The following is a 10,050-nucleotide window of genomic DNA, read 5'->3' on the forward strand; positions in this document are numbered from 1 at the left end:
ACATTTTACATTTCAGTAATTCGGCAATAAAGATTAGTTTAGAATTGTGTACTTGAATACGAAATATTCCCGTTCCCTGAGTTCGACCCGGTCTCACCCACTAGTGAGAACAGGTTTTTATTATTTGATGTCTGGTTTTCACATGTTTTTCATATAAAAATCTTTTCAAAATTACAACGATTTAAAAGAAGACATCAACCTCCCCCAACCGTGAGTGGTGGCTGAAACCAAGCAAACCACACCCACACCACCAAAACATCAAATGAAGAAGGCAAGGAATCCAAACTTCAAAATGAAGAAAGAGAAAAAGATGAGCATTCCAAAAATCGTAACCCAAACATGCAACACAAGTTACTGTACATCTAATCCACCGAAAGAAAACCTATATGCATAACATAAAATGCATACTAGGAGTTCGATTTTATGTCATTACGAAGGAAAGAACCACATATTCATCTTTTAACGAAACAAGGAGACATGGGAGTGGAAAAATTGTCGAAATCTCACCTCTGAGGCTTTCAATATTGAAGAGGAGCCTCCACAAGAATGGTGCCTAGCACCCACGCCTCTCACGGTTGGGAGATTGAAGAGAGAGGAGAGAGGGAAAATCGCCCCTTTTGGGCTTTCTCACTCTTCTTCCAAGGTTTTAAATACCTAGGGTTTCTAAATGAGTGGCTGGGATTAATTGAGGGAAGATGGAGGGCTGGGGTGCTCCACGCCCCCCCATAGCCGCCCCACTCCTCCATACGAATTCCATTTTTCAAATCTTTCAAAAAGGTTTTCAAAAATGCCATCAAGTAGGTTTTGTAAAAGCCATTAAGACCTTTAAAATTTACAAGGAATGTCCTAGGGTTGCCGCCCCTTATAACCAGTGCATGTGCAGCCTTTTGGCTGCACCAAAATCTTTTCAAAATTGCCATGGGCTGCCGCCCACTTGGCCAACCCATGGCTGGGATTCAAATCCAACTTGGGGTTTTTACACCCCTACCACCGCCCAGCTGGTCAACCATTGACCAACTGGTCCTCATGGCCACAGACGTCCACATGGGAGGTCGCCCAGTGGGTCTGGGTCATCCCATGGGTCTAGGCCATCTCCAGATCCAAAAACGATAATTGAATCATAATGACAAATGCTCATTTAATGATTTTAAAAAATAAAATTTGACTTCAATAAATCATATACTCATTTTCACAATCTTAATTGACATGAAATGTTCAAAGCTTCTTAAAGAAATTTCCCTTCGTTTGCGAGAAATACGCTCGTCACGACTCGCATACTATCGTTAAGCAATTTTTGTAATTCACATGCACTGACAAGGTTTTTTCGTCATATAGGACCCAAATTCGAGGACAAACTATACATATATATTATGAACTTACCCTTAAATTTTCAGAAGTTAATTCATCCAGAATTGGGATCTTTTAACTCATATACTGTACTTACATGATTTTGCATCTCGCTCATTATGAACCGAAATTTCAAAGCATAACTCATATTATATCTAATTACGTGCTACAACCTCGTAAACATACGAAAGTATACACCTCAACTTTACGCAAACAGTGAATTCTTCAAAAAAATTTGTGGGTCTTACACGAGTACTGGGGAGAATTTGGTGAAGTACACAAATCTCCCACAAGGACAACTTCTAGCGGTGCCAGACCGGTCTCAGAAGCCACATCTTCGACCGTTTCAACATTACCTTTCACGATTTTGTCTCCCAGTTTATGTTGGCATTCAACCTCAATATGCCCTCTAAAGCCATAGTAAGGGCAATCACTCAATTCACGAGGACAAATTTGTCCCACATGATACAACTTGCATCTTGCACACGGAGGTGTTGGATGTGCAATCACTTGAGCACTTCATACTATCTGTTGAACTGCCCGGTCTAGGGCTTCTATGCCTCAAACCAAGTCATGTAGGGCTTCAAGAATCATTTCATGTCTCGTATCCGACGACATCTAACAAACCACATTTCTAAGTATGCATGCAAAACTAAATAAAGCAGTAATCAATAGTAATTAACAAAATTTACTAAGTAAAGTGTACTTACAGTGTGATGGACGATGCATGCAGAGTCTTGAACCACACTTTGAACACTGCTCTGATACCAAGACAAAGAACAATAAGGCAAGGATTTCTCTTGTGTAGGGTGAGGTACCATGTAGGGACTCCCCCCTACACTTCCAGCCAAGTGAAGCTTCCGTTCTTCCGGTTCTCCTATTTAAGCAAAGGTGAGTTTTTCCTCCTCCATGCCTTAACATTTTTTTTTCTTTCTCCTTTGAAAATGCATGTTGTGTAAAATACCATGAAGCCACATACCTCTCTTGCATTTGATGAGATGCAAGGGGTTTGTCAGATTAGTTGCAAGATGGGTGTTTTTGCATTATTATGTCAATTTTTCACTCTTATGCACACATGCACAACATGCAGTGATTTCTTTTGCCTCCTACGGTATCCCTGTTGAAGTTGGACTCTTGCGGTTTCCTCCTAGCCGTGGGGAGTTCCAACTGGTGGGTAGAGGTTTGGTTGGTGGCTGGAATGCACCCTCTGCTTCAGCAAGAGGGTTGTTGTTCTGGAACCCCTCCCTTCCCCATTTCAGTTTCAGGTGACAATCGACCATGGAAGGGTGGAGGTCGTGCCTCCTCTCTTTCTCCTTTTTCCCTTCCACCGTGGCTGCAGTCCCATTTCTGAGCTGTAGGGGTTTAGACCAAGGTCTGAACCATTCGGTTCAGCCCTAATTTGGTTGCAATAGGGTGACCCAGGCCGACCTCACTTGGGTCAGCTCGGCCCCCTCCCTCTCTCTCTTTTTCTGTTTCCACTCCTCCACTGTTTTCGTTCGGGTGCAGCGACACCGGGCTGCATGCCAGGTGGGTGTCTTGGGTCTGGCCAGCACCTTGTGCATCTGCTATGCATGTGCTGTGTTCGGGTTCCTAGCACCCGGACCAACCCCTCCCTACCACTACAGCAACCTCGGTGTATCAGGCGCCCTACTGTAGCCGTGGCAGGCAGGGTGGTCCAGCACGACACCAGCCTGTGCACCCTGTGTGTCAGTCTGTATGTCGGGCTGACAGCGTCACCCCTAGTCTGAGTCACCCTGGCTCAGACCAGGGTGTGGTCATTTTTAGACCAGAGCAGGTGTGGTCCCACCTGGACCAAACCCAACTCAATCGATCTCAAGCTTGGGCACCCAGACAGTCACTGTCCATGGCAACCTCTTCATGGACCGCAAGGCAGCAGCACGTCTGCCCTACACCTGCACTCCTTTCCACCTTTCAGTTGGCGGCCTATCAGGCTACTACTATGCAGCATGCAACACGCCCAGTCCCTTGTGTTGGGGAGCATTCTAGCCTATAAATATGGCTGCAGCCTCTACCGTTGTAGGTCAGCCTTGGAGCAGCACCACTCTGCAACCCTGCAGACTGCGGGCTGCATTTGGCATCCATTTGTTGTTGTTATGGCAGCATGTCGATCGTGTTCCGTGGCAGTTGAATGGTGCCCCATTTTTCGCACGTTTGTATGACATAGCCTTTCCCTGGGTGACTTTCATTTTGCATACAAGGGTTGTCTGTGCAAGGCACTGTCGCTGGGTTTTGTTGTTATGCTTATTATGACCCGAACCAACTCGTAGAATGGATGATTATCACATTTTTGGTTGCGCTTGATCGATTGAGGCACATCAATGCCATTGCTTGAGTTACGCCCTAAAGATAGACGCATTGTCGAGATAGCATGCAAATATAGTTCTCACAAGATACTAAATGATTTGCCATGTATCACAAGCACACCACTCGCACATCATGACACATATATGATAACCTGTCATTAATTCATGTAAGAATGATGGTGAAGTGAAAGAAATGCGATGCAAAAAGGCATGTGATATGGTGGAAAATTTGTAAATGCTTATTTGGTCATAAATGCAAAATAATACGTGATAATGAGTAGTTGGGTTATGTATTGATTGTTGTCATCAATTTCACTCCTCACTTGCACATGTTGACACAAATATGATATGAAATGTATGTGACATGCGTAGTTGATGCGATTTACATCTTAGCATGTGTGCAAAATTGATTGAAACATGTTTGATTAAGTTAGAAATTTCACACACTTTGTCAAATCATGTCACTGAACTAAAACATGTTGAATTAAGCGAGTTTGTATAACAAGTGTCTTATTCTACAAAAGGCTCCTATCATGCAATGAATGTCTAATAGAATTGTGTGCATTTATAGTTGACACATGATACACACTTGACACTTAGTTTATCGTAAATGACAAGGGGACATGAACATCACAGTAGGGTTATGATACTTATTTTGTGTACTTGAATGCTTGTTTGAAACTCCATGGTGAGTTATGTTGGACATTGGGCCATGTTCATGAGTAGAGCTCACTTGCGCTTATTGTGTCCTAAACCCCTAAATAATAAATGTGTGATGGTCGCCTTCACAGACGAAGAGCTCTTTTAAGGCCGTGAGAGGCTTGAGCACATGAATGGGCGGGCTAGACCTTTGAGTGTGTTTGTGTTGCCCTGCGGGGAACACAAGGCCATATGAGCCTAAATACCTCGAAACAAGGAAATGTGTAATAACTGAAGCCCTAAGAAGATAAACTGCCTTGTCACCCATTCACAAAACGGTTCACCTTGGAGAGGGTGGATGGTATAACCCTGAGTGACCGGTCAATTTTATGACACGTTTTAAGGAGCAAAGGCATTCTTTGACCTCCAATGACTCAGAATTAGGGAGGTTGAGGTGACCTATTGAGGTGACTCAGCTACTGCAATAGTGTGAATTGCAATCTGTCACCTATGCGAGGTTTTCTCTCAGCTACGAGCCACCCACATGAGGTTTACTCAGTCTGTAGGTATCTCAGTTATTACATAACATAGAATAATAATAAACGCTGGCAGTATTTTTTACAGAATGTGAGGTTCCTTCACTTACCCGAAGAAGTAATCAAGACAAAACAATTAAACTAGCTTGCTAACTACTAATTTATGAATAAATACTTATGTCGTTGTTTAATTCCTTGTGAATCACTTCAATTCTTAGCAACAAGAAACCAGTCGGTAAGCAGGCGTATGCAACGACAGAGGTTGTCAAGCAAATTCCCAGGATTCCAAAGCGCTTCATCAAGTCAGCTTCAACGAAAAGTGAGGTATCAAAATCAGTTAAGAAGCCTATCATAGCATTTTCAAACATCTCCATCCTGGATTTGACCCATGCTTCCCCGGAACATCAGCAAGTTCTAAATGACTTGTTGAGAAAGATCAAGGTCAAGCCCAGCACAACCCCGCAGGATATGGCGCAGATTATCAATCAAGCAATGACAAACGCACTGATAACCTTTTCAGATGAGGATTTGCCGAAACCTCATTCATTTCACAACAATGCTCTGTACATAGTGGTGCGAACCAGGGGCATGACTGTCCTACATGTGCTTGTTGACAGAGGCAACAACCTTAATATCTGTCTGAAAATGACAGCCAAGGCCTTGGGTCTGAAAGAAGAAGAATATACCCCAGATCTGATAACAATCTACGGCTTTGACAACCATGGGCAGACAGCCAAGGGCAAGATCTTCTTCGAGATCTTTGTCAATTATTCTTTTGGGGCATACTTGGATTCACAATGCCAATGTTGTTCCCTCTACCCTTCACCAATGCATCAAGTGGTCAAAGGGAGGCATGATTATCACCGTTTTGGGAGAGGACCAAGAAGAAGGACTCCCGCAGCCGATGATTTCTTGCCCTACTTTCACTGCCGACATCCCGAGCATCCGGGAGGTGGACGAAATTAATTTGAGTGACAGTTTGGACATGCTGAAACTGAGAGAAGTTCAGCCATCAAAGAACGTCACAGTAGTGGTCCAATGGCAGGGACCTCACTTCTACAAGATCGGAGGATGCCTCAATTACGCTTCTCTCAAAGATCATCCTCTATTCCCTCAGTTCTCGAAAGCCAAGGTATTCGATCTTCTGATGAAGCATGGCTATCAGCCCTTCAGAGGTCTCGGGAAGAATGAGGACGACATTTTGGAGCCGATCGTTCCCACCCAATATGTTACTGGTGCAGGATTGGGTTTCATTGGTCAGTCATCCGGCAGAAGGACCACCTTCATTAAAAAGGCAGAATGAAGACAATGCCTTTGTTTTCTGTTTTCTTTTCCTTATTTTTCCGTCTTCTTGTAGAGACAACTCAGTCCCAGTTTTTTCTTTTCTCCTATCAAATCATCTGTAAATACCAAGTTGCTCAATTAATGAAATTTTGATCTTTTTTCTTCACATCTTGGCGTATATCATTCTCTCTTTATATTTTGTCTACGTCATCATTCTCTCTTTATATTTTGTACAAAAGGCTATTTTTAATCTCTTACCTTTTTCTCAAAAACCTTCTTTGCGTTTTTCAAGATTACCAAATCATGGCTCCTAAAATTCTCAAAAGGCTCATTATCAATCCCGATGTTTCTCAAAATAACTCCAAACCAGCCAGAATCTACAAGGCAAAGGCAGTGGCAGGGGTCAGCAAGATGGCAGAACAGACCAAAGAATTGGCAGAGTTTGACTAAGCATTTCAGAAATTGCCAGTATTCAGAAGCAGGATGAGCCATCGCCATTGGTTTAGGATCCGACAGAGGATGTCAATATTGGTTCAGAAGATGATCCGAAAATCCTCAAAATTGGTTTCAGCTTAAGTTTAGATGAGAAGGAAAGGCTCATCCATTTTCTCAAACAACATCAAGAAGTTGGACTTATGAGGATATGCCAGGCTTAGATCCCAAGTTGGTCGAGCATCGTCTTGTGCTGAAGCCAGATTTCATGCCAGTCAAGCAGAAATTAAGGAAAATGGATCCCCGAGTAGCATCGCAAGTTAAAGAAGGACTTGAGGAGTTGTTAAAGGCAGGATTCATCCGGACTATTGATTATCCAGATTGGTTAGCGAACATCATAGCGGTTCCTAAAAAGAATGGCAAAGTTCGAATTTGCATTGATTTTAGGGATCTAAACAAGGCTACCCCAAAAGATGATTATCCACTTCCTAACATCGATCTTTTAATCGAGAGCACGGTGGGTCACGCCATATTTTCTATTATGGATGGATACTCAGGCTACAATCAGATTAAATTGGCCGCTCGTGACCTATCAAAAACTTCTTTTACCATGCCTTGGGGTACTTTTTTCTACACAGTCATGTCGTTTGGGCTAAAAAATACTAGGGCAACCTATCAAAGAGCAATGGTGGTTATTTTCCATGACCAGATGCATAAGAACATGGATGCCTATGTGGATGACATCATGGTCAAATCCAAAGAAGGAGATGATCATCTCGATGCTCTCGGACAAGTATTTGAAAAACTCATTCTGTAGAAGCTGAGACTCAACCTGCAGAAATGTGTCTTTGGAGTAGAGTCAGGCAAACTGCTTGGTTTTATGATCGGCAAGAAAGGTATAGAGGTGGATCCAGCTAAAGCAAAATCACTCATTGATATGCCACCTCCTTCTAATCTTAGAGAACTGAGGAGTCTTCAAGGACGCATTCAGTCGATTCAGCGCTTCATCTCTAATTTGGCCATGAGATGCGAGCCTTTCAATCACTTGTTAAGAAAAGAAGTGAAATTTGAGTGGGGCTCAGAATGTCAACTTTCATTCGAGCGCATCAAGCAGTATCTTCTCAATCCACTCGTTCTGAAGCCACCAGAATTGGGAAAGACACTTCTCTTGTATATTTCTGTCAACCAGAATGCTTGTGGTGGATTTCTTGCACAGTATGAGGAAGGCAGCCGGATAGAGCATGCCATCTACTACGTAAGCAAGACTTTCATCGATTATGAGAAAAGATATTCTCAGATGGAAACGACATGTCTAGCTTTGATATGGATGTGTCAGAAGCTGAGGCATTATCTGCTGGCCTCAGAAATCAAAATTTCGTCAAGGCTCAATCCTCTCAAGTATATCCTTGAGCAGCATTTTCTCACTGGATGAATTGCAAAATGGTAAGTCCTCCTGATACAATATGACTTAGATTATGTGTCTCAAAAGTCAGTCAAAGGCCAGTCTATAGCAGATCAGTTGGCAGACTTTCCGTTGTCAGAAGAGATCAAGGCAGAAGATGATTTTTTCGACGATCGCATCTGTAATATTTAAGAGTCCTCAGTTTGGACCCTTTTTTTTGATGGAGTTAGGAATATGTCCAGCATAGGGATTGGGATCTTGTTGATCACTCCCGAAAAGGAGATGATCCCTTATTCTCTCAAACTCAGCTTTCAATATACTCATAACATGGCCGAGTACAAAGCTCTAATACAAGGCCTCAAGATTCTGCATGACTTCAATATCAAGAGAGTATATGCCTTCGACGACTCATTGCTTTTTGTCAGTCAAGTTAACGCTGAATGGCAAGTCAAGGATTCAAAATTGATCCCCTATCAGAAGATTGCCTTAGCTCTCATAGGCAACTTTGAAGAATTTCAGCTTAACTATATCAAGAGGAAATACAATCACATAGCAGATGGCCTAGCCTGTCTGGGTTCCATTTTGTCTTTCAAAGATAGTGAATCCTGTCGTTCCTTCGAGATTGGAAGACTTGATCAACCTGCCTTCATTTTAGCTGAGCAAGTAAACCAAGCCGGTCAGAAAGAGAAGCCTTGGTACCAAGACATCAAAAACTTTATTGAAACTGGTGAATTTCCATCGGAGATGTCAAGAAAGAAGCAACGTGCGATCCAGCGCATGTCAGCCCACTATTTCATCCTTGCCAATACTCTCTACCGTCGTGGGTTCAGTTCTGAGTATGCCAGTGCTTAGATAAAGATGAAGCCATGGAAGTTGTTCAAGAGGCACACGAGGGAATTTGTGGTGGTGTGTAAACACCCCAAATTTTTTCAAGATTCTGTAAATATTTCCTTTTTGCCCTTAACCCCATTTTATGAGTAAATCGAGTCATTCTCGCATAATATTCCAGTTTATTTCTCAAAATTACTGGAGTCAAATCAATTTTCTATATCTGACTCGATTTCGGATCCGGATCCAATATCAAAATCTAAATCTGAACCTCGTCGTCCAATTTTCAAATTAAAATTATAAAAATACCAAAAATAGTTTTTTTGAATGGCTCGGACAGTCCATCCGGTATCCGTTTGGATTCACTGCTCCATATTTCTCAATTCGAGGTTCAAGACTCGAAAATTTTCTCAAATCCTGAATCCAAACCCGTTTTCTAAAGAATTCTTTAGAGAATAGCCTTGAATTCTCGGAAAACCTTTCTTTCGTAAATATTTTCAAAATTTACAAAATTCTGTCAAAAATCCTTTATTTTCTCATAAATTTTAGAGTCTCATTTCTAAAAAAAAAAATCATCAGAAGAAAAATAGAAGAGAAAAAAAAAATCGAAATAGCAAAGAAAATTACAAAAAATAGTTTTTAAACCCCTGTTTTGAGAAATTTTTGTTAAAAAAAGGCCCCTTTTATTGAAAATTTTGGGGAAAAGCATGGGATCTCCCTCACGCCCTTCCTCACGAACGCATGCTTCTTCCCCTTTTTTTTTCTTTTATTTCTCTTTCTTGATTCCTTTCCTTGTTTAAATTCCATTTCATTTTCCTCGTTTTTCATTATCATCTTTACTATTATCACGACTTCCAAAATGAATATCTGATCTGATCTAGCATTAGATCAGGTTTTACTCTGCCATAATCATTGATTAAATTGGCATTTTTTTTTACTTTGATAACTACCTTCGCATTTGGATTTCCTGGATATAAAAAGCATTCCATATTTTTTTTGTTATCTCATCATAAGCATCTATGCCTACTGAAATCCTGTCTCTGCTACCTGTGTTCAATGGAGCTGGGATTCAATTCCCCTCTTAATGTTTGTGTTAGATTCTCGTTGAAGCATGCGATTTCTAATTGTATTCATCCAGGTGGTATTTATTTTAGTTTTTAGCATTTAGCAACATATGGTGGTATTAATTTTGTGCTACCATTTGCCCCATCGCATGGATGGCATCATAGCAGTTATTACATGGATCATTCATTAGATT

The sequence above is a fragment of the Nuphar pumila genome, chromosome 6 (genome assembly GCF_984573655.1).
Source record: "Nuphar pumila chromosome 6, dmNupPumi1.hap1.1, whole genome shotgun sequence".
Classification (NCBI taxonomy): domain Eukaryota; kingdom Viridiplantae; phylum Streptophyta; class Magnoliopsida; order Nymphaeales; family Nymphaeaceae; genus Nuphar; species Nuphar pumila.